Below are 25,881 nucleotides of genomic sequence, written 5' to 3'. Positions count from 1 at the left end.
AGTAAATGAATGAGCCCTTGCTTTTTTCTGTGGCTTTAGTCAAACAGCTGGTGTGCATGCTAGTAAGAACCAGAACCCGCAAACTCAGAAGGCTTCCCCTGCCCAGGAGTTTTGGGGGATGGTTGTTGTTTTGTTGGCGTCTTTCCATTTGCTTTGGATTAAGCTACTTAAACTCAAGAGACAGCTGCACTCCTCCTGTGGCTGAGAAGGTAAGTGATTTGCCCAGGGTCACACAGCTAGTTAGTGGCAGAGCTAGTCTTTACAAGATTCCTTTAAATAAACCAAAGCAGGTGAGGGGTCAGTGAAAACGAGGGTGAAGTGAGGAACTTCGTTTTATGAGAGCTCTGTGAAATGAAGGGGCTCTGTGAGAAAATTGATAGATGGTACTTCAGTGTGTCAGCCCCCCTTCCGGCTCGGAATTCCGGGTTCACTTTCTCCAAGGCTCCTTGACTCTGAGCTCTGTCTGGGAAGGTCTGAGTCCTGGAATGCATCTTTGCCTTCCTTATCTGGGGAGCTAATCACTAAACAGCAGGTGGCGGAGATTCTGTTTTTCATCTCCCTCCTCCCTCCTCTCCTCTCGCTCACTCATTTCCTCAGCACTATGGATTTCTGTCTGAATCTTAAGCAGGAAACCTTTCTGGTTTGTTCACACCTGGAATATCACCCTCTCTGTTTGGAGAGCATAGAAAAGAGCAGGGAGAATCAAGAGAAGGAACGGTTGTCCCGAGAGGGAGATATCAGCATCGAAATATTAATATACACATCTTGTGAGGCATTGCCCATACACATATTTTAAGCCAAGCGTTCTTTATTTCCACTTCTGTATTTCCCTACTTATCGCTACTCACACAAATGTCTTACAAGACAAAGAGTGCTCACTGTGTGTCACTTCATTTATCAACGCTCCACATAAGTAGGTTGACAGAGAAAGCAGTTGCAGTACCTTCCGAGGCCCGCTTGGGGTTAAAATAACAACTCACTGCCTAGGGGCTCCCAGAGATTAGTCTACTTGTTGCTCCTACAAATGTTAGAAACTGGCTCTTGAAGGAAGCTGTCATCAGCGCCCCTTTCTCTGTGGGTGTTGGGAAGTTTCGGTCTTCTTCAAGCTGTGCACTCTGTCTTCTTCGCGGACTTTTCCATTTTGGAAAGGACTTTGGAAGGTCAACTGATGTAGGGTCCTGCTGTTAGCCACGATTTGTTTCTAAACCCAGAGACCAATGTTTGTGATTCACTGAGCATTATGGTACCTCTAAGGGAAAATGGAACAAAATATTGGACACAAAGATATAGATCTAATCCATGGTTTCCAATCTGGGAGCTGTAGGGCCCCGTGGGATCACAGATTTGCATGAATCAGTGCCTATAGATGGGCTAAATAGTATGACTCACTTGCATATAGTCTAACACCACTAATGTATCTATTCATTCATTGTAAAAGTATGTATAAAGTGCCTGCTTTGTTCCAGGAACTGTGCTAGGTGCCGAGTATATAACAGAGACCAAGGCAAAGTCCAGTGGTGGAGACAGGCACAGAGAGCTACAGAAACAAAAAGTGAACACCAGCTCAGACTTGGGATATCATATAGGTAAGGCTGTAGTGAAGAGAATTCAGATTTCTTTAAAGGTGGTAGATAGTCTCTGCTATTAAGCATTTTCTCTACCAATGCATTCCTAAGTGTAAGTATTTTTATCTGCAGGTCTATGAATTTTTGGAAATTAAAATGTGCTCTCCGTACTAAAAAAGGTTGGATACCACTGACCTCAATCATCCCCAAGAGATGCTTTTCCTATCTCAGATGAATAAATTAAACAGCAAGAAGTCACATTTCACCAGTATTCCAGCAGCCTCAGGAGGGCAATTCTTTCCTAGATCTGAGCTTGCTGTCTGTACCCATCACTCAGGCATATGACCACCCTGAGTACCTGGAGAAAGGAAAAGTAACATACCCCCTTGGTCATAGGTTCCACTTCCCAGGGGAAGAGAGCAGCCCCACCTCTGCCTTTGACTTGGGTGAGGTCGGAGGCAAAGGCTCGGGGTTGATTTTCGTAAGGTTTGGAGCAGCAGGCCTGGAACCACAGGACATGACTCGTTGCCCTATTAGACATGCTTGATAATCTCCTGAAACGAAGGAATCAAGCAAAGATTAGATGGGAAGATTTTTCTGTCAAGAATTATGAATGCAAAAATAACCCAGAAAACATAGCTGTATTTGAACAGGGGCCAGGCCAGATAGTGGACAGGAAGGTATGTTAAAAGCGAGGTCCCATTTAAATGAAAATGGTCCACAAAATCTCTATCTCCAATGGAGTCTCTGGGTGCATATTCGAGGGTGGAAATGTCATAAGGGCATTTTTACTGTCAATTCTGTGTTAGACAATGTGATGGACTCTGAGCCTACAAATACGAATAAGATGTGGTCCTTCATGAGGCTTCCAATCTAGAAAAGGTGAGCAGCAATACTGATTAAAAAGATAATTAAGCAGCGTTTTAGATGCTGTGACACTGGACAGAATGGCAGGATGGAGGCAGGTCAGTGTGTGGAAAGAGCACTGGGTTTGGGGTCAAGACAGTGGGTTCCAGACCTGGTTCTGTATCTAACCCAAGTCTCACCTGGTATTTGCCAAGTCACTTCCCTCATATCTTTCTTGAAGTTACCCCTGGCTCATGGCGACCTCATGTGCTTCAGAGTAAAACTGTACTCCCTAGAGTTTTCAATGGCTGTATTCTTACAAAAGTAGATCATTAGGCTTTTCTTCCATGGTGATGCAGGGTGGATTCAAACCTTCCAGTTAGTAGCTAAAGGCAAACGGTTTGTGCTACCCAGGGACTTTTACTTTCCCCTTATTTTCAACTCAGTTTCCTGACCTGTAAAATGACAAGGTTATTTCCAGCTCCCAGTTCTATGATTCCAAGTCAGAAAACAGAAGTACTTCTTGTAAAGACCCTTAGTCCCTGTAACTTATCTGGTCACAATTGTCGTTCCTATGGAACTTCCCACAGCAGAACAGAAATTTCACCAGTTTGTCTTTGTCCTGGGCTGTGGGATATTTCTTTACAGATCCCAAGAATTCCCATCCACAGCTCCTCTCCAAGTGAGCCCCTCCAGAAGATCAACTAAAGGAAGGAGATCAAAAAGCTCTATGGTGAGACTGCTTCTGGGGGCAGCCAGCAGGAAAAGAATCTATCTGCTCAGTGGCTAGGAACTTAGATGTCTGTACCGTTTGTCTCCCCATGACTCCCTTCCCCCACTCCACCCCCCCCAAAAAAAAAGAAAGGCCATAGGAGATGTTTGGCACAGTTAGACCTCACCCATTTTCAAGCCTGGTCTTTCACTGAGGGAATATCTTCATCTGCTGCCAACCAGGCCTGTCGGCGTGTGTAACTGTTACTTCACTCTGACTCATCAGGCCTTGCTTTGTGGCAGTAAAGCCACGGGCCATTGTTTCCCAGTAATCTATGGCTTACTTCTTCCAACACGCTGGGAGGCGGCCATGGAGCATTGTGGGGATGGATTGACTTTCCCTCAATTTGCCAACAGCCTTTGGCACAGCTACCTCCTGATTCCCTGTATGCCCAGAGGGATCCCAGGAGGGTGGATCTGTCCTGAGAAGTTGCGATGTAAAATTTTCAGTAAAAGCCTCCCAGGTTCTGCTAATTCCACAAGGGACTTTCAGAGAGTGAAATCTGGGAGCCCAAGGTCCCCATAAAACACTACACATGTTATATCCTCCAAAATCCAGCTAGATGTGGAGGAAGAACACTTGCATTTTGAAGTCTGGTAGGTCCCAGGCAGACGAACCCAGTGCAACACAGAACTGCTCATAGTCCTTCATCCTTGCTGTATTTCAACTCTATGCCTCACTCACACTGCCTACCCTTTCTGCAGTGGCCTCACCCACCTCACAGCCTTTCTTCACTGAGCTAACTCCTCCTTATCCTTACCACTCAGCTGAAACATCACCTCCTCTGTTAAGTCTTTGCTGACCCTCCCCAAATCCATTAGATGTCCCTTCTTGATACTCACCCCCCAGTACCCTATGTATAGCTCTGTCACTGAATTTATCACAGTAGTTCCTGTCCCAGACGATGAAGTTCTTGTGGACCAGAACCATCTCAGGTATTCATCTTTTTTCTCCTTATACAGAATCTGGTGTGTTTCTAGAATGAATAAATGATCTGGTTGATCTACTTATTTGCAGTGTGTTCTGGGCAATTTATGCACGTCTCTGAGCCTCAGTTTTCCCATCTGCAGATTGGACATAATAATCAGTCTTTCATAGAGATGTTGTTCAGATTAGGAGGTAAGATATGAGCAGGCCTACTAAAATGCTGACACGTGGGCACGGAGGGCTAATTCACACAGGGCGGTGGATCTGCACCTGGAAAGCTGAAAAGCAAAGAAGCAAGCTTCTTTTAGAGCAAGGAAGATTCCTGCCGTTTGTAGTCCCTTTTCTCCAAGATGTATTGTTTCAACCAGTAGCTACCTCACTGCAAAGAAACCTGGATTTTTTTTTCTTAAATGAGAAACACATAAGCATGTCATTCTTAAATTTTTTCTTGGGGATCCAGTATCTCTAGCTTCATCATTGATTAGTATAATTACCTTTGTCATTTCCTCCTCCAACAAGCCTAGTACCATCTATTGTAAGTGGATCTTTCCAAGCGAGGTCTGGCTCACCCAGAATGTGTAGTTTAGCCACACACTTTGGGGAGGGTAAGAGGAAGCAGCAGTGGTCAAGCCTCCCGGAAACTTAACAAGTGGTCTGGCACTTGGAGGATTTCCTCAATGTATTCAGTCAAGTCTCCAAATACCAGGAACAAGGAACCAGGGCCAGATCACCAGGAGGCCAGGTGACCACCGTGGTGGCCAGTGCTGCCGCCCACCCATAATGTCACGCCACAGGGCCATCCCCACGCACCCCACTTCCCAAAGAACACATGTGCCCATGAGCACACACACACACATTCAGACTGCCCACCCCAAATCCTCAGTGAATCAGGCTGAATCCGAGCCTGTGAGCTGTCTGGAGCACATCTAGCCCAGGGGTAATGTATACAAAAACCATTCTTTCAGCAAGTTCCAAGTGCCAGGTTCTGTGCTAGGCACTGAGGGCTGATGCCTTCTAGAACACGCTTGAGAGCCTTTCTCCGGAAGCCACCCGAGGGAGAAGAAACCGATTCAGACAGAAAGCGTGGTGAGGCGAGGGCTTGGCATGGAACCCCGAGCTATACCAAGGAAGAGACCTGGGCTGAGCCTGGGTGCAGATCCCTAGCATTCAATTCCTTCTTCAGGGGCATGCAAGGGAGTGCAACACCATCCCCTAGGAACCCACAAAACAGCCATCAAAGCAGAACCTGAGGTGGCAGTAAGTGGGGAAGGGGGTTCGGGATGGGGGAAGAACAAAGGTAACAAGGGCTCCCCCAGCTGACCTGCCATTTTAACCCAGCAATGACTATGGAACCAAGAAGCACTTTAGCAACTTCCTCATGGTCACCTCCAGAGTAACCTAAGATCGAGAGGTGGAGGGGAGGGAGGGCCTTACTGGAAACTGACACAGAGTGATGGCAGGCCTAGTTTGGATTTGGCAACATGGGCTACTGTGGAGTCTTAAAACATGTCCTCAAATTCTTTGACACTCCTCCCAGCAAGAGGTAGGATCTATATCCCCTCCCCTTGCCTGTAATCAGTTGAAAGGAACAGAAATGATGCTATGTAAGTTCCAAAACTAGGTAAAAAAAGGCCATGCATCTTCCATCTTGTTCAGTGAAACACTCGCACTTGGAACTCTGAACCCTGAGCCACTGTGTAAGAGATCCAACTACTCTGAGGCCACCATGTTGTGAGGAAGCTCAGGCGCATCAAGCAGCCATGTGTAGGTATTCTGGCAGCTAGCCACAGCTGATGGTCCATCTATAGCCAGCATCACCTGCCAGACTTGTGAGTGGATGAGCATTCTAGTGATTCCAGCCCCAGCAGCCCTGAATTATCCCCAGTCTTTGAGTCTCCCCAGCTAAGGCTCCAGGCATTTGGTGCAGATATGCTGTCCCTGCCATGCCAGGTTTGAATCCCTGGCCCCCACAGTCCATGAGCAGAACAAACCTGTGCAATGGTTGTTTCATACTGTGAAGTCTGGGTGATTTGCAGCGTCTGGCAGGGCTCGTGTGATCCAGTGATCCAGGGGGTGAGAGGTAATGGTGTGAGAGGAAAACACAAACAAGAGAACGACCCCCCAGAAGAAGGACAATGACCTGAACAGTGCGTTTATGCTCTGTTTTCTTTTGTGAGATGAAAAAGGAAACGAATGTTATCAAATTTCACACACAGTCCCTCAGCCTGCACCTCACTGTGGTCATTGGGTTCTCACACCAGCCAGTCCACTGCCTCCTGTCCGTCACTCACCACCCCCCATACCGACACCCTACTCCAGGAGGGAGTCTCCCACCCCTCGGAGGTCTCCCGTGGTTGGAGGACAAATGAGTTCACACTAGGACATCAGGTTGGCTCCAGAGAAATGCAGCAGGCATCTGACCTGATTTGAATACTTGGCCCTCAGGAATTTGTCCCTCACAGTAGGAGAGAGAAGTCACTTCCTGGAGGCTGTGACCTGGGCCTGGGCAGCTGGCCTTCTGCTGCTCCTTCCCTCGCCCCTCCAAAGGATGCTACAGGAGATGACAAGGACTGTGTCCCCCAAAGGTGTCCCAGAAATTGTCCACTTATCCCTGAGCTCATTGACAGCTGTCATCCTAAAGGAGACAGTAACCAGCAGTGCGAGTGCAGAGCTAATCCCAGCTTCAGGCAGTTTCCGGGGGCAAACAGCTCTCTTTATTCTTTGAGTTTCTTTTTAGTACTAATGCTTAGAAAAAAGACCACCTTCTCAACCCCACCTCCCACCAGACCTACAGGAATATGTGTTCTTGTTTACCAGTTTCAAGTCCCTGGGTGGTGCAAATGGTTAAACACTGGCCTACTAACCAAAAGGTTGGCAGTTCAAATCTATCCAGTGGTGCCTCGGAAGAAGGGCGTGATGATTCAAAAACTCAGCCATTGAAAACACTGTGGAGCACAGTTCTACTCACATCGTGTTGCTATGAGTTCAACTTGACTTGACCTCAACTAGTCTGTTGTTTTTTTGTTTTGTTTTGTTTTTTAACCTGTTACCAGTTGTTGTGGAGTCAACTCCAGCTCAAGGCCACCCCATGTGCTGCAGAGTAGAACTGTGCTCCATAGGGTTTTCAGTGGCCAATTTTTCAGAAGTAGATTGCCAGACCTTTCTTCTGAGGTGCCTCTGGGTAGACTCAAACCTTGAACCTTTCTTAAGTTCATTTTAAGAAATGCCTTCCACACCTTGTTCTGGAGGAGAAGGAGGCTGAACTCAACAGGATTAGGCCAGGAGCCTGGGGGCACATGCCTGCAGTCAGACCACAGTGTAGGGAGCAACTAGTGCCTTGGAACAGGCATGGTTAGAACTCCATAAGCTCAGTGGAGAAGTGGGGAGGGGTTCCCAGATCTGCAGTCCTCGTTCATAGATCTGTTTTGGTTTTGCAAGCCTCCATTTGCCAAGGGTTTTTCCATCTGCCTTAATTTGCTCTGATTTCAACTTCTCTTCAGTCTGGTGGGTGAATTTGACTTGAAGTAATAGAATCTTTGAACTAGAAAACCTTAGAAATTAAGTCAACCCTAGGAGACCTTAGTAACTAGGCCAAGCCTCAGGGAGGGAAATGACTTGCTCATGGTCACATGGCAAGAGTTCCACAGTGCTGCGTTAGGAGTACAACTAGGACCCCTGGCTCCCAATCCAGGGCTGTCAGACTCCCCAGATGGCCTGCTTACTGGAAAGGATGAATTCAGCGAACCTGCTTGAGCTCAAACAGCCACAGACTTCTGAGTGCTAGAGGTCCTGTGTGCCAAAACCCTCATTCTTTCCTTTCTCCTCCCAATCCCCACCTCAACCTCCCAAACTTCTGGAATATTACCTGTTGCCTTTGAGTCAAGTCGAAGCAATCCCACGTGTTTGAACAGAACTGTGCTCTACAGGGTTGTCAGTGGCTGCAATCTTAAATCCTATGGAAGTAGATCACCAGGCTTTTCTTCTGCAGTGCCACTGGGTGCATTAACCACCAACCTTCTGGTTAGTAGCTGAGTGCAAACTGTTTGTACCACCCAAAGACCAAAAACAACCTGCTAATACAGTGCAGTGCTCTTTAGGCATCCTTGGAATTTAAAGCTGCAGGTCATTTTAGAAATTAAGGACTTTCCAACCTACCTCTCTCCTCTCTTCATTCTCCTCCCTACCCTGGTTCTGATTTCACATCTGCTTTTCAGTTTTCTTGGCTACATGAAATATTTCCCATGGCCAAGCTGCCATATGGACTATTTCCTGTAACTGCAAATACTTGACTTAGACATACCACTAATACTTAATTTTGGTCTATGTGTTATTCTGGAGGTCTTTTCAAAAAGCAACAGTCCTTGAAAGCATTTTGGTAAAAACTAAAATACCAAGAAAAGAAGAACATCGTTATTTGCAGACAGTGGAAGGACGACTTTGACATAAATGTTATAATAGAAGAACAAAAAACCAAAAATACCTGTTGCCGTCGAGTCTGTAGGACACAGTAGAACTGCCCCATATGGTTTTCAAGGAGCAGCTGGTGGATTCGAACTGCTGACCTTTTGGTTAACAGCTGAGCTCATAATCATTGCTTCGACAGGGCTCCAATAGAAGGGCAGGCTGTCCTAAATTATAGCTGCTTGTGTATCTGGTTTTCCCACTGGACCAGACTCCTCAAGGGTTTATATCATGTCTTTTTCAATTCTGCATCCCTTATAAGCCCCAAAATAGTGTTTTCACATATAAAGACCTACATAAATGTTTGTTAAACTGAATTTTTTTTATTTAGTGAGCACCTACTGTGCGACAAATGGAATACTAGGTGTTTCCATCATTTTGTTTTTAATTGATCCTCATGACCACTATATTAGATTACTAGGCCGCCACAACAAAATACCACAAAGTAGGTGGCTTAAAACAACTAAAATTATTTACTCACAGTTTGGAGGCTAGAAGTCAAAATCAAGGTGTTGGCAAGGCGATGCGCTCTCTGTAGGCTCTACGGGAAGATCCTCCCTGCTTCTTCTAGCTTCGAGTGGCTCCTGGCAATCCTTGGTTTTCCTTGGCTTATGGCTGCGTCACTCCAATCCCTTTCTGCATCTTCACATGGCAACTTCCCTCTGTGTCTGTGTCTCTTCTCTTTGTATAAGGACACCACTCCTGGTGGAAAAGGGTCCACCCTACTCCAGTATGACTTTATGTTAACTCAACTGATAACATCTATTTGCAAACAAGGTAACATTCACAAGTACCAGGGGTTAGAACTTCAACATATCTTTTTGAGGGACACAATTCAACCCATAACAACCACCCTGTATCACTTATTTATTGCCACAATACTGATGTTTTACAAACCACCCTAAAATGTAGTGGCTTAGGTGGCTTAGAACAATACCCTTCTGTTATTCTTCTGGGTCTACAGAGTAGCTGGCCAATTCTGCTCGTCTGGGCTGGGCTTGGCCAACCTCAGTGGAGTGTGCTACTGCATCTGTGGTCAGCTGGATGGGCAGCTGGGGCAGCTGATCTAAGATGGTCAAACTGAGGTGGCTAGAATGACTGAGGCTTTTTTCCACATGACCTTTCATCTTCAGCAGGCTGGCCCAAAGCTTCTACTCATGGTGGAGATAACAGGATTTCAAAAGAGCAAGTGAAAGCATGCAAAGCGTTTTGAGGGCTAGACTCAGAATTAGCACACCATTGATTCAACCATATTTTATTGGCCAAAGCAAGTCACAAGGCCAACCCAGATTGAAGAGCTGAGGAAATCAATTCCACCTCTTGAAGGGAAGAACAACAAAGTTAAATTGCAACAAGATGAAGGATTGTGGTCATTTTTGCAATCAATCAACCACATAAATCCAATTTTAAGATGAAGAAAGAAAATAGAGAGGTTAAAAAATTTATTGAAAATGTTATAAAACTGGATTGTGGTGATGGTTGCACAACTCTATAAATTTACTAAAAATCATTGAATTGCACATTTACAATGAGTGAATTCATGGTATGTAAGTTATACCTCAATAAACTATTGAAAAAATCTGAAAAAAAATTTAAATATGTTGAAGACTATTCAACTCATAATTGTCTGCATTTAAACTCAGGTATTCTAGCATGACAGTAATCTTTCCACCACACTACTGCTATCATACCTAAAATGTTAGGTTCTCAAAATCAGGAGTCTAAGAGCTGGAAAGAACTTCTACAGGCTGCTTCATCTATCCCCTTCTCTTCAAGCAGTTCCTTGTGCAATCCATCCAGCCCAGGTGCATGAATCTTCTTCTTAGGTCAGCTCTACAGGAAACCAGAGCCTGGTGGAAAACTTGCCTCATCTTCTCACATACTCTTGAGATCCAGAGTGATTAGTACTGGAAAGAACTCAAACCATTGTTCTTTCCGGAACCAAAGCTGCAGACAATTCTTTAGATTTTGTTGTTAGCTGCTGTCCAGTCAGCCTCCGACTCATGGAGACCCCATGCACAGTGGAACTAAAGGCTGGCTGGTCCTGAGCCATCCCCACATAGGTTGTGGTTCAGACTATTGTGATCCGTAGGGTTTTCATTGGCTGATTTTCAGAAGTAGATTGCCAGGCATTTCTTCCTAGTCTGTCTTAGTCTGGAAAATCTGCTAAAACCTGTTCAGCATCATAGCAGCTTTCAAGCCTCTGCTGATAGATGGGTAGTGGCTGCACTTGAGGTGCATTGGCTGGAAACTGAATGCAGTTGTTCCACGTGGAAAATGAGAATCCTGCACGGGATCATCAAATGCCCTCTCTTTTGATTTTCGATTCTCTCCTCTTACTCATATCCTGAGTAGCCAGGATACCTCATGTGCTCAGATTCTGGTGTCACCCCTTAGCAGTTTTCTTCTACTTTATCACTCATTGTCCAAACCTACGTATCCTCTTAGGGCTGCTTCAAATTCAAATTTAAACTTGGATTTCTTCAAATTAAAGGTCACCCAAAGACTTTCCTTTGTGGGTAACAAATCTCTGACATGAAGACTATAGGAAGGACAAACAAGAAAGAAAGAAAGAAAAGTGGATTTGTACAAGGTGGTCCTTCCCTCGAGAGCATTAAGGGATCTGAGAGGATGAACAAGCAGGAAGTAGCCTGGTATTATCCTATAATTTGGACTGGTTTCTGGAGAGAAAAAGAGGGAAATCCTGAGGAGCTGCATCCAACCACTCCATAAACAGAGCTTTGAAGAGCAAATTGAGCAGCTTTCATCAATCACACACAGACCACATCAAAAGCCGCCTGAGGAGAATCACTCACCTGGTGTCAGGCAGGGTCAGGCCAACATTATCAAACACTGTTTCAAGATATTATGAGCCAGAATCAGAGCGAGAGGAGTCAAAGAGGGGTGCCCCAAATAAGCTCACGAGGGAATGGGAGGCAAATAAGGCAGAGAATGAGGTGCAGTGACAAAGAGGAAGAGCAGGGAAGAGAGAATGAAAGAGGCCAGAGGGAAGAGGAGGGAAGAGAAACAGGGGATGCATAAAATAGCAAGAGACAGAGCAAAAGAGAGAAGCAGACAGGACCGTGCAGCAAAACAGAACCAAAGAGATCAAAAGCAAAAGAAAGGCAGAGAAAGGAAAGCTCAGAAACAGACGAGCAGCCTCTCCACACGGGTGGAGGCCATGCCACAGGTGTCCGTCCCGAGGATATGGAGTCTGCACACACTTTGGTTGACAATCAGCCAGAACAGTTGTTTTCCACACAGAGGACCCTAATCTTGTCTCAGTACAAGGGGTGGAGTGGACAGCAAAGAAAAAACGAACCCTCCAACCACCTCCCTCTCCACCTTCCCGAATGATCTTTTCTGTACCATAAAGGACAATTTGATCATCCTGTCTGGCTTCTCTCAGGCTCGGAAAATCAGAGGGATCACAGCCATTAGAAACCCAGCCCGGCGTCCACCCAGGCCGCCGTCGGAGTGATTACACCTTTTATTACAACAAAGCGCGGGCAGTAATGTATCAGCTCAAGCTATAAATCTGTCTTCTTCATAAATCCAGTTCGATTTTCCAACTAATTGGAGGGAAACAAATCCACTCCTGGGTCAAACTGTGCAAATTGTCCCTTCTGGTAAAGTACCTGGCACTGTCTTAATCAAGAGGAAAGGGCCCTGGTGCCTGGGTGCTCCTGCGCGGAGCTCTGGGGAGCTGGGCCAGTGGGAGACGCCAGGTACAGGAAAGGGAGCCCGTGTAGCAAGGCAGCGGCGTCACTAGGGTTGGCGTCACCCTTCACCCTGTGCGGTAACTCATGGCGTCACACCCCAGGATGGGTGGGGCTGGCCTGGCGAACCGCCCCGCACCCCACGCAGGTCTGAGCACCGCGTAGCGCCCCACGACCCGCTGGCCCTGCCCCAGGGGCTCCCCCGCAGCTCCTCCCTTCTCCCATCTTCCAAGGCGGAGATCCTCCTCTCTGCCCAGTGGTGGGTGCCCTGGGCCAGCCACCTGCCACTGATGGGGGCAGGAGGGTGACGAGTTACTGGGTGACGGTGACACCAACCCTAGTGACGCCAATACCTTGATGGCCCCTCCCCCGGCGGCACTGGATCACTTGTCGCGGAGGATCCTGGAGTCATTATGGTACCACTTCCCCAGATCGTGTAAGGGGGTGCAGTCTGCACCCGTCGCATCCCCCTAGTGATGGCACAGAGCAAGGGGGAAGATATGAGGGAGGGGAGACAGAGGCATAGAGAGAGGGGTTAGCCCCGGCGCACAGGTCCAAGGGGGCGCCAGACAAGGCCGGCTGGGGAATCACAAACCCCCTTGAGGAGGCCGATGGGGAATCAACACCCTCCCCCCTCTCCCCACCCCCACTCCTACCTCCCCTCCAGGAGAAGTGTGCCCAATCTTAGAGATTACCCCTGGGTGCTATTTACCCTCTGTGCCTCTGCAGGGAGACAGAGGGGCTTTCTCCAAAGCAAACAGCCCGTTTTACATTTTTACCCCTTAAAGAAATATCCTTCAGATATTTGTCTTAGTCATCTAGCGCTGCTCTAACAGAAATACCGCAAGTGGATGGCTTTAACAAAGGGAAGTTTATTCTCTCACAGTCCAGTAGGCTACAAATCCAAATTCAGGGTGTCAGCTCCAGGAAAAAGCCTTCTCTCTCTGTCGGCTCTGGAGGAAGGTCCTTGTGATGCATCAGTCTTCCTTTGGTCTGGGAGCATCTGAGTGCAGGAACCTCAGGTTCAAAAGGTGCTCCGCTCTTAGCACTGCTTTCTTGGTGGTATGAGGTTCCCATGTTCGCTTCTCTCTTTTATACCTCAGAAGAGATTGGATTAAGACACTATCTAATCTTGTAAACCTCATCAGTATAACCTCATCACAGTGATAGAATTTACAACACATAAGGAGATCACATATAATCTCATCATAGTGATAGAGTTTACAACACATAAGGAAATCACATCAGATTACACAATCATACAATACTAGGAATCATGACCTAGCCAAGTTGCTACACACATTTTTTGGGAGACACAATTCAATCCATGACAGTATTCTCTACTAGAAAGATGTGTGCCTGTTTTATTGTCTATGCAAAGGCATTCAACTGTATGGATCATAACAAATTATGGGTAACATTTTAAAGAATGGGAATTTCAGAACACATCATTGTGCTCATGAGGAACCTGTACATAAACAAAGAGGCAGTCATTGGAACAGAACAAGGGGATACTGCATGATTTAAAATCAGGAAAGGTGTGTGTCAGAGTTGTATCTTTTCACTAAACTTATTCAATCTGTATGCTGAGCAAATAATCCGAGAAGCTGGACTATATGAAGAAGAACATGGCATCAAGATTGCAGGAAGACTTATTAACAACCTGTGATATGCAGATGACACAACCTTGCTTGTTGGAAGTGAAGAGAACTTGAAGCACTTACTGATGAAGATCAAAGACTACAGCCTTCAATATGGATTGCACCTTAATGTAAAGAAAACAAAAATCCTCACCACTGGACCAATAAGCAACATCATGATAAACGGAGAGAATAGTAAAGTTGTCAAAGATTTCATTTTACCTGGGTCCACAATCAATGTCCGTGAAAGCAGCAGTTAAGAAATAAAATGACGTATTATATTGGGCAAATCTACTGCAAAAGACCCTTTACAGTGTTAAAAAGCAAAGATGTCACTTTGAGGACTAAGGTACACCTGACCCAAGCCATGGTATTTTCAATAGCCTCATCTGCATGCAAAAGCTGGACAATGAATAAGGAGGACCAAAGAAGAATGGATGCATTTGAATTATGGTGTTGGCGAAGTATGTTGAATATACCATGGACTGCCAGAAGAATGAACAAATCTGTCTTGGAAGAAGTACAGCCAGAATGCTCCTTATAAGTGAGGATGGCGAGACTTCGTCTTACGTACTTTGGATATGTTATCAGGAGGTACCAATCCCTGAAGAAGGAAATCATGCTTGATAAAGTAGAGGGTCAGCGAAAAAGAGGAATACCCTGCTTGAGATAGATTAACACAGTGGCTGCAACATTGAGTTCAAACATAGCAACGATTGTGAGGATGGCCCAGGACATAGGATTGCTCTGAGTTGGAACTAACTCAATGGCACCTAATAACTCAACAACAAAAGAAATATACTATCATGGTGTATTGGAAATAACAGTACTGACATACCTCGTTTTATTGCTCTTCACTTTATTGCCCTTAGCAGATATTGCATTTTTTACAAATTGAAGATTTGTGGCAACCCTTCATCAAGCAAGTCTATTGGTGTCATTTTCTAACAGCATATGCTCACTTCGTCTCTGTATCACGTTTTGGTGGTTCTCCCAATATTGCAATTTTTTTCATTATTATTATATCTGTTATGGTGATCTGTGATCAGTGATCTTTGATAATACTATTGTAACTGTCTTGGGGCACCATGAACTGAGCCCATATAAGACAGCAAACTTAATGGATAAATGTTTGTGTGTTCTGACTGCTCCACTGACTGGCCATTCTCCATCTCTCTCCCCCTCCTCAGGCCTCCTTATTCCCTGAGACACGACAATATTGAAATTGGGCCAATTAATAACCCTACAACGGCCTCTAAGTGTTCAAGTAAAAGGAAGAGTTGTGCATCTCTCACTTTAAATCAAAAGCTAGAAATAATTAAGCTTAGCGAGGAAGGTATGTTGAAAGCTGAGACAGGCCGAAAGCTGAGACAGCACCAGTTAGCCAAGTTGTGAACGCAAAGGGAAAGTTCTTGAAGGAAATTAAAAGTGCTACTCCAGTTGAACACAAGAATAAAGCAAAACAGCCTTATTGCTGATATGGAGAAAGCTTTAGTGGTCTAGATAGAAGATCAAAACAGCCACAACAATCCCTCAAACCAAAGGCTAATCCAGAGCAAGGCCCTAACTCTCTTCAATTCTGTGAAGGCTGAAAGAGGTGAGGAAGCTGCAGAAGAAAAGTTTGAAGCTAGCAGAGGCTGGTTCATGAGGTTTAAGGAAAGAAGCTGTCTCCATAACATAAAAGTGCAAGGGGAAGCAGCAAGTGCTGATGTAGAAGCTGCAGCAAGTTATCCAGAAGATCTAGCTAGATAATTGATGAAGGTGGCTACAATAAACAACAGATTTTCAACGTAAATGAAACAGCCGTATATGGGAAGGAGATGCCATCTAGGACTTTCATAGCTAGAGAGGAGAAGTCAATGCCTAGCTTCAAAGCTCCAAAGGACAGGTTGACTTTCTTGTTAGGGGCTAATGCCTAAGTTGAAGTCAATGCTCATTGACCGTTCTGAAAATCCTAGGGCCCTTAAGAATTATGCTAAATCTTCTCTGTCTATGCTCTATAAATGGAACAACAAAGCCTGGATGACAGCACATCTGTTTACAACATGCTTTACTAAATATTTTAAGCCCACTGTTGAGACCTACTGCTCATAAAAAAAGATTCCTTTAAAAATATTACTGCTCACTGACAATGCTCCTGGTCACCCAAGAGCTCTGATGGAGATGTACAAGGAGATTAATGCTGTTTTCAACATCCATTCTACACCCCATGGGTCAAAGAGTAATTTCCACTTTAAAGTCTTATTATTTAAGAAATACATTTCATAAGGCTATAGCTCCCATACAAGGTGATTCCACTGATGGATCTGGAAAAAGTAAATTGAAAACCTTCTGGAAAGGATTCACCATTCTAGATGCCATTGAGAACATTTGTGATTCATGGGAGGAGGTCACATATCAACATTGACAGGAGTTTGGAAGAAGTTGATTCTAACCCTCATGAACGACTTTGAGGGGTTCAAGACTTCAGTGGAGGAAATAACTGCAGATGTGGTGAAAATAGCAAGAGAAGAAGAATTAGAAGTGGAGCCGGAAGATGTGACTAAAGTGCTGCAATCTCATGATAAAACGTGAATGGGTGAGGAGTTGCTTCTTATGGATGAGCAAAGAAAGTGGTTTCTTGAGATGGAATCTACTCCTGGTGAAGATGCTGTGAACAGTGTTGAAATGACAACAAAGGATTTAGAATATTAGATAAACTTTGTTGATAAAGCAGCAATCGAGTTTGAGAGGACTGACTCCAATTTTGAAAGAAGCTCTACCATGGGTAAAATGCTATCAAACAGCATTGCATGCTACAGAGGAATCTTTCATGAAAGGAAGAGTCAATCAATGCGGCAAACTTCACTGTTGTCTTATCTTGAGAAATTGCCACAGCCACTCCAATCTTCAGCAACCACCACTTTGATCAGTCAGCAGCCATCAACACTGAGGTAAGACCCTCCACCAGCAAAAGGATTACGACTCCCTGAAGGCTCAGATGATGGTCAGCATTTTTTAGCAATATTTTTTTTAATTAAGGCATGTACATTATTTTGTTAGACATAATACTTAATAGACTACAGCACAGTGTAAATATAACTTTTATATGCACTGGGAAACCAAAAAATTTGTGTGACTCGCTTTATTGCAATATTTGCTTTATTGTGGGTGTTTGGAATTGAACCCACAATATCTCCAAGGTATGCCTGCAACTTAAAAGACATTGCCCTAGAGACAGTCCAGTTCCTGGCTTTTCCTGCTCTAGATACTAGGAGCAATTTGATAGTGGCTCCTGATACTTAACTGAAGGTAGTTAAAATTTAGTGAGTTAATCATTTTCCATGCATCGCTGTATTTAATCCTCATGACAACCCTATAGTGTAGATGTTTTTCTAATTATTATTCTCATTTTACTGGTGGGGAAGCAGAGGCTCCAAGAGGTTAAATGACTTCCCAAAGTCACCGAACGAGCAAGTGGTGGAGCTGGAATCGGACGGCAAACTGCTTTCAGGGTTGATCTTAAGCAGGATGTGGCTGACATTGCTCAAGTAGCAGATTGATGTGGCGGGAGAGTGCTCTGGTCCCGTTGCTTGAGAGCAGCATGCAAGATGGAGAGGAAGGGGACAGCCTTGGAAACGGGGGACAGGCTAGCAGGCTCAATCCAGTTGGGAAGGGATAAGGGTTTTGTGTAAGATGACAGCAGTCCATGTGGCAAAAAAGAAGCCAACTTACAATATGAAGGAGTCCCCGGGGGGTGCAAATGGTTAAAACGCTTAGCCGCTAACCGAAAATTTGGAGGTTGGAGTCTACGCAGAGGTGCCTTGGAAGGAAGTCCTGGTGACCTGCTTCCAAAAAATCAGCCATTGTAGATCCTGTGGAGCACAGTTCTATTCTGACTCACGTGGGGTCTCCACACCATAAGTCAGTGTCGACTCCATGGCAACCGGTTTTACAATATGACAATTCTTTGAGCACCGGCAAAAATGGTGCAGTCAAATGCCAAGACACAAGGTGGGGTTATTATGGGCAGCAACAAGTTTAGGGAGCTTTCTATACTTTTCTATTTCCCTTTATGAAAACAAAAGGCCAGAAAATTATCTGTAATTACTAAGTCATTGGCACTTAACTACAACATCCCTTGCACGGGCCACCGTGGCTTTCTCGGCAGCATTAATGAGTATCCCGAGGTCCTCCTCCTGCCCCTAGCTCCACCTTGCAATACACTAGCACAGGCAGCCCTCCCAGGCATCCGCACAGCACAGAGGGGTCAGGAGCAGAGGCTGTGGGGTCAGACAGACTGTGTTCCAATCTTATCTCCACCACTTACTGTCCAAGTAACTTCAGGCATGTCGCTCAACTTCTCTAAGCCACAGTCTCCTCATCTGTAAAATGGGGTTTATAAAAACATGTTAGCACCAAGTTTTGTTAGAATAAAATAAAAAATGCACGCAGAACATTTAGAACAATGCTTAGCATATAATACGTGCTCAAAAAAATTTGAGTTTTTTCACCCTTCATCTTGCTGATTTGAAGCTAAAAAAGGAAGAGGCAAACCAAGTGAAATTGCTTACATAAAAGCCAGATAGAGCCTGGCCACTCCACTAAAGGCAATAATTATAAAGCTCCTTCAGAGCACAGAGCGTTCCAAGGATGGAAAACAAATTTGGAACAAGTTCATTTAAAAATGGCTTACTCATAAAGCTACTATCATTCTAGCTTGACAAAGGGAAGTCACGGCACCAATCAGTAAGAAGCCGGGGGTAAACAAGCTGACTGCACCCAGACTTCGCTTGATGTCTCGCTTGCCATCCTTCAGCTGTTTCTTAACCTTGTATGGGGTTAGAATGACAAGCTCCGGTAAGCTTTATGTGCGTGTTTCCTTTGAGTTTTCCCCAAACTCCAACTACAGGGAAGCGGCCTCCAGGCCCCTCTGCTCTGCGCAGGTGAATCTGCAGACGCCCTGCGTGGAGGGAGGCACCGTGGCACCCAGCACTCCAGGATCCCTCCTCTTTGCCAGATGGAGCTAGCTCAAGGCTTTTCCACCTCCACAGTATCTCCACCACCAGTTGCGATTGAGTCAACTCTGACTCATGGTGACCCCATGTGTGTCAGAGTAGAGCTCTGCTCCATAGGGTTTTCAGTGGCTGATTTTTTGGAAGTAGATTGCCAGGCTTTTCTTCCAAGGAGCCTCTGGGTGGACTGGAACCTCCAATCTTTTGGTTAGCAGCTGAGTGCGTTAACCGTTTGCACCACCCGGGGACTCTACAGCCTACATGGCCTACCTAGAGACTTGGAAGCCCTGCGGACTTTTGCTCCAAAGTTTCCCCTCCTGGCTCAAGGGTGCATTCCAACAAGTATTGTTTCCTGGCCAGTCTGTGCCTCACTGCCTTGCCCAGCCAAACAGTCAACTTCATGGTAGTAGAATGAGCACCAGATGGAAAGTCGTGAGGCCTGGGTTCATAACCCAGCCCAGCCACTTACAACTGGACATTGTTGCTTCACTTCTTGGAGCCTCGGTTTTGTTATCTATAAAATGGCGCTAACAATACCTCCCTCATTGTGCTCCTGTGCAGGTTAAATACGTTGTTGTGAAGTTGCCCTGTGGAGTGCCTGGCACATGTGGTAGATGTTGCCATTAGTCAATAATAATGACTGCTGTTGTTGTTAGCTGCCTTTGGGTTGGCCCTCGACCCCTGGTGACCCCATGCACAATGAAATGAAATGCTGCCTGGTCTAGTGCTATCCCCACAACTGGTTGTGGAACAGACCGTTATGATCCATAGGGTTTTCATTGGCTGATCTTTTTCTAAAGTAGATCACCAGGACTTTCTTCTTTGTCTCTCTTTGTCTGGAAGCTCTGCTGAAACCTGTTCAGCATCATAGCAGCACACAAGCCTCCGCCGACAGATGGGTGGTGGCTGCACGCGAGGTGCGCTGGCCGAGAATCAAACCAGGGTCTCTTGCATGGAAGATGAGAATTGAGCACCCGATATACAAGCACTGTCTTACAAACTTGGGGTGGCAGTGGAAAAAGGGCGACACCCACAAATGTCTGCCCTCCGAGAATCTTGAAGAGTCATAATGGAATAGAAATAAGTGAGACTTCGAAATGCTTCCAAAGAAAGCGTTTTTAAGTGCAGATACAACCTGAGGAAATGGGGTGAAGAGAGCTGGGCACAGTCACCCCTGCCCTCCACTCACTCTGTCCCCATCCTACCCCCCAGGTAGGACTTGGCTACATCTCACTCCCTTGCCAAAGAAAGGCCAGCAACATAAGAAGGGAAGCAGCTTAGTGCTTTCACAGGACCTGGGGCCAAAAACCTTTTGCCAGCATTTGTCAGAGACCATGGCAACCTCCTAAATTCTTACGTAAGGCAGTGTGTAATCTCTGAGTCCACGCACTCCTGTCTCATCCTACCTGACTACCGTTTTTCTGAAGGTGAAAACAATGTGTCACTTAGTTACACAAATCAACAACCAGTTTGTGCGTTAGAAGCTTTACTTATTTTGTAAAAGGAGGACTAAACAGTATGAGTGGAATTGACTCGCTAGCACACAACAACACACACAAAATAACACAAATCGGGAGCCATATCCTTCTGGAGCAAAACTTCCTGGAGAATCAGCTTTCTATTTGTGAATACACATTGTGCTCAGAAACAGACCTGGCCGGTTTGAATCAGAATGTGCAAAGCTAGACTTTGATTCATCCCTTCTTTTATTCTGGAAATATTTAGAATACTCACTGTGTACAAAGCATTGTTCTCAGGGCTGAGGTAAAAGAGCATGTCCTGCACATGATTATTTTCATTGGTCAGTGACTCTCAGCCCTCACTGTTCATCAGAATCACCTGGGGAGTTTTTAGAAACGTGGAGGCCTGGGCCCCACCACTAAAACCCGGTGCCATCAAGTCAGTTTCTACTCATAGCAGCCCTATAGAGTTCCCAAGGCTGTAAATCTCTAGGGAAGCAGACCGCCATGTTTTTCTCCTGCGGAGCCACTGCTCACTCATCTCTGATCCCTGGCTTCCAGCACAGAGCCTGGCCCATGACAAACATGTAACAAATATTGGTTGCACAAATGAACACAAGCAGAAGGCTGAGGACCCAGCCCTAAAGGGACACAGATGCTTCAAGGCTAAAGACGAGAACCCGCAAAGAGAGTCAGGAGTAATCAGAGAGATGGGGACAACTGAGACAGGCAGTCCAGGAGCCAAGGGAGGACAGCGTTCAGCAACAGGGAACTTGTGTCAAACGCTGCCAAGAAACGCAGACAGAGTCAGTCATCAGGTCTAGCAATAAGACGGTCGGTCAGCAGCAGTCTGACAAGGGCCATTTCAGCGGAGAGGGGAGCTAAGGTGGTGAAGTACAGGGAGCAGGGGACTGCCCAGGGAGATTAGTCCATCAAGAGGCTTGGCCACCAAAGGGGAGGTGAGAGTGGAATGCTGGTGACAGGGGCCTATGGGGCTAAGGGAGGCTGAGATTTTTTTCCCCTTTTGAAATGAGTTACACTTGAACACGTGTTTTAGGCCAACTGGAAAAATCTTGTAGAAGAGATTAAAATTATGGGATAGTGTGCTAGAATAGAGAGAGCAGTCCTGCTACTTCCTGTGTGGCTCTGGGCCCATTACTTAACCTCTCTGAGGCTCAGCTGTCATCTGTAAAATGAGGACAATCACCCTCATCTTGAACTGTTACTGTAATAAGTAAATGAAAAATGCTGAGAGTAGTGACTGACCCCTGAGGATTTTTTTTGTTTTCATTTTTAATTTAATGAGAATATCCCCTTAAAAGTTAATGGCGTAAAAAGATTTGTGTTCTTCTTCTGTCTCTCCTCTTGTGAGTTTAGTGGCCTCTGGCAAGTCACTAATCATCGTACACTTCAGTTTTCTCTGCTATGAAAGGGGGCCGCTGGCCCCTGCCTCACAAAGCTGAGGCTTCTGGGTTTACTGGGAACCTAGCAGTAGAAGACGCTTGCAAACGTTCAAGGTGCTATAGACATGAAGTGATCAAGACAAAAAGAAGAACCTTGAGATGGGTGGCCAACATTTCCTTAGAGTCAGACAGACCTGCATTTGAGTTCTGGATTCACTCTTAAAACTCCAGTACCTAAGGAGGCTGAACCAGGAGTGAGCTTCTGTATTTCACCTCTAAAACGACTAAATTTACAACAGGAATAGTAAGGCTAGGAAGTCTCTGAATGTAGTCAATGTCAACAAATGTTAGTTTCTTGTCTTTGGACCTAGAGAATTACAGAGTAGTATTGTCTTCCATCTGCATGGAGTAATGCGAGTGGGACTTGGCTTGGTTACAAAGGGAGGACAAGAAGATTCAAATTCAAGGATCTCTAATGGCGATTAAAAGTCCCAGAAGTAAAGATGAGATATCTCTAAACTAAGCTGCTGCCGGAGACCCTCCTTGATGATCTTTGCAGCCTTAACAACAAAATAAGCGTTGAACTAAAGTCTTGATCGCACCAACTCTTGTCCCAAACGAGCACCTTGATCAGAAGATTGCGGTCCGTCTCTCTGATTTGGTGTAAGATCTTTGGAGGGATAGGGCAGGGCCCTAATCATTATTTTTCTCCATTCCAGGTTCTTGCCCACCCCAGCCTTACGGGGCACCTACAGTGGAGTTGGGCAGACTTGAGTTTCTATCACCGTGGCGTTCTAACCATATGCCGTTCATTGACAAAGTGACTCAGCCTGTTTATGTTGCAGTTTCCTCCTCTGTAGAAAAGGGACTTCTCCCACCTTGCAAAGATTAGAAGAGGGAGCAGAGCGAGGTCTGTAAGGAGCTGGCCCAGCGACCAGTCACAAAGACGGAGATGAGCGCATCAAGGGGGCTCAAGTTACTGTTAAAAACAGAACCACTCAGTGTCCCACGTGAGGTGGTCCAGCTAGATCAGGGTGCAGACAGAGACTGTAGAACATGGACAGTCAGATGTTACAGCTAAAAAAAAAGAAAGACTCAAGTGAATTTTCTCCCCTTTCGCTAAAATAATATGCTCCAAGTCTGAGACCTTTTCCCTCCTGTCTGCTGCCCTGCCCGAAACTCATTTCTGCAACTGAGATCTAAGCCACCATAAATCTCATCGGGGTCAGAATGGCTGACACAATCTTAACTACAAGAGAGCACAGCATAAATGGAGTCATTATTATACCCTAGGGATCTTTTGTCCCCTTTTCTAGGGGACAAAAAATAAAAAGTACATAATATTTTTCAACCTGGAAATATAAACAATTACAGAATTTTTGAAGGACAAATCCAAGAACTCAGAAGCACAAAGATTGTTAAAGGAAAGCATGACCAGACCAATGTTGAATAATCTTTCTGCCTTTTTTATCTCCTTACTACTTAGAGAAACTGTTTCTAAATAAAGTCATTTCTGCCTCCAATCTCCTGCTACTTAGTCCTCAGCATTCTATAACCAGATCTCTTCTAGTGATGGGGAACTGAGTCCCTCACTGAGTCCACACACTTGCTCCTGGGCCAAGGAAGATTCTAGTCTCTAAAATCTCTGGTACTATCTAGACTCAAAGCTTGCTCACCCGTAGACAACTGTAGCAAGTTAAAACTCTTCCTTGCTAATTCTCAGTCTCTTCATCTTCTGGCAGTATCATGCCTGCCAACCTCACTTCCACTTTCCCCATCAGGAAGTCTACATCCTTGCCTTCCTGCTGTACCTCAGCCTCCCCAGACATACTGAGCAGGAAAAAGACCAGAAGAGGGCCTAGGACAGAAACCACTCTAATGTGTAAGGGCGAGCAAAGGACAAGGAGCCGACAAAGGAACCTGAAGAGGGAAGCAGGGGGACTCCAACTATTGAACGTTGTCATGGAGGCCCAGAAAAAGAGCTTTCAATACACAGGGAAGGACCAACAGTGTCAACGACTGCAGAGAGGTCAACAAAGATAATGACTTAAAAGTTTCCGTTGGATTCAGCAATCAAACATAGGTGACCTTGCTGAGAGCAGTTTCAATAGAGCGATGAGGGCAGAAGCCAGACTGCAGCGGGTAGAGCAGAGAATGGGAAGTAAAGAAGCAGAAAAACAGATATATATGTCTCTCTAAAGAGAAAGCAGTGGCCGGAAGTTACAATGGGGTCCAAAAAGGAACTGAATATTCAGGATGGTAGACTTGAGGATATTCAGAGGTCAGAAGAGAGAGGGACAGGGTGAATATGCAGGAAAGTTGTGCTTAGGTGCCATCCGGTGGGTTTCCACTCATAGCGACCCTATGTACAACAGAACAAAACACTGCCCGGTCCTGCACCATGCTCACAATAGTTATGCTTCAGCCCATTGTTTCAGTCACTGTGTCAGTCCATCTCATTAAGGGTCTTCCTCTTTTTCACTGACCCTCTACTTTACCAAGCATGATGTCCTTCTCCAGGAACTGGTCCCTCCTGACAGCATGTCCAAAGTATGTGGGACGTAGTCTCACCATCCTTGCTTCTAAGGAGCATTCTGGCTATACTTCTTCCAAGACAGATTTGTTCGTTCTTTTGGCAGTCCATGGTATATTCAGTACTCTTCGCCAACACCACAATTCAAAAGCAGGAAAGAGAGTGGGAAAATTGATCAAGAAAGGCCACAAAGGAGCAGGGATGAGCAAGGTTCCAGAGGATAAGTGGAGGGCCCAGCCTAGACAGGGGGCAGCAGGGGATCGGGGGGGGAGGCTCCTCTTCTGTAATAACAGAAGGGAAGTAGGAGACATGGAGGTGGGTATCAGTAATTTTGTAGGTTTGACAGCACTAAGTTAACGGGAAGGAGGTTGATCCCATATTTAGCTTCTACTGCTCTGTGAAGTAGAATGCAATGTCATATGTTCGACTCGTGAAAGTCAGACATTTGAGGAGAGTGAAGAAGGCATGAAAAAGCTATTCTAGAGGACTAGAGAGAAGTGACTCGGGAAACATGAAATGCTTACAGGGCAGCAGTGAAGAGCCCGGAGAGCTGGAAACAAAGAGGCTGTAGTGAAATCAAACTGCAGATCTGTGTGGGTTTCTCTATGACACTTAGCAGCCCAAGTAGAGAAGGCTGATTGCTAATTAGAGCCAGGGTTGGGGTTTTGCCAGCCAAGTATGAAAGAAAGCCAAAGGAGCAAAGGAGCAGAAGATATTGGCAAGACAGAGGTTGAAGTAAAATGAAGCTGGAGTGGAAATGAGGAGAGGGCTTTTGGAGAGGAAGACTATAGAGGGAGATAAATTTTCTGGGAGCCTTCTGCTGAAAAATAGAAATAATGTGAATTATTGACTAAAAGAAGTATAAGGACCTGAAATTATGGTCATAAATTTAAGATTTTCTCAAAAACCAGCAGTGCTGGGAAATGACAAGGTCCACAGTGGGGCCATTCTAGTGGGTGGCTTGAGTGAAGTGGAAGGGAAGCCCACTGCAAGTGAGAAAATCCAAGAGTGGGGAAGTCAGGGTGTTGTTGGGACAGCATCATGAACACTGAGGTAACCTGGATGAGCGGAAGGGTTCAGATGGAGGGAAAGGCTGTGAACCACATGGCAATATCTTTAATGAACGGGGGAGAATGACTAAGAGATTGTTGGATGATGGCAAGGAAATACAGTGTAGAAATTATAAAACAGAGGGCTGTGGGCCAAATCAGACCAACCATCTTATTTTGGCTACCACAATGTTTTTGTTTGTTTTATGATGAATTACTTCCTAGCATTTAAAAATCAGAAGAATTGATATAAAAATCTGGATTCTTTGGAAAGCTTCTCTTAAAAACTTTGATGATCTAGCAACACTGGGATCTTCTCCATCCACTGTGACATCAGGAGCTAAGGAGCAACTTTGCCCTTTTAGAGTATTGTATGGTGAATAACTGTGCCTTTCTAGACTATCCTGTGGTGAACAACTGTGCTCTTCTAGAGTATCCTGTGGTGGAGCAACTGTGCCCTTCTAGAGTATCCTGTGGTGAACAACTGTGCCTTTCTAGAGTATCCTGTGGTG

Source organism: Trichechus manatus, unplaced genomic scaffold, assembly GCF_000243295.1.
Source record: "Trichechus manatus latirostris isolate Lorelei unplaced genomic scaffold, TriManLat1.0 scaffold00035, whole genome shotgun sequence".
In the NCBI taxonomy this organism is placed as follows: Eukaryota; Metazoa; Chordata; class Mammalia; order Sirenia; family Trichechidae; genus Trichechus; species Trichechus manatus.
This window is presented reverse-complemented; position numbering follows the sequence as displayed.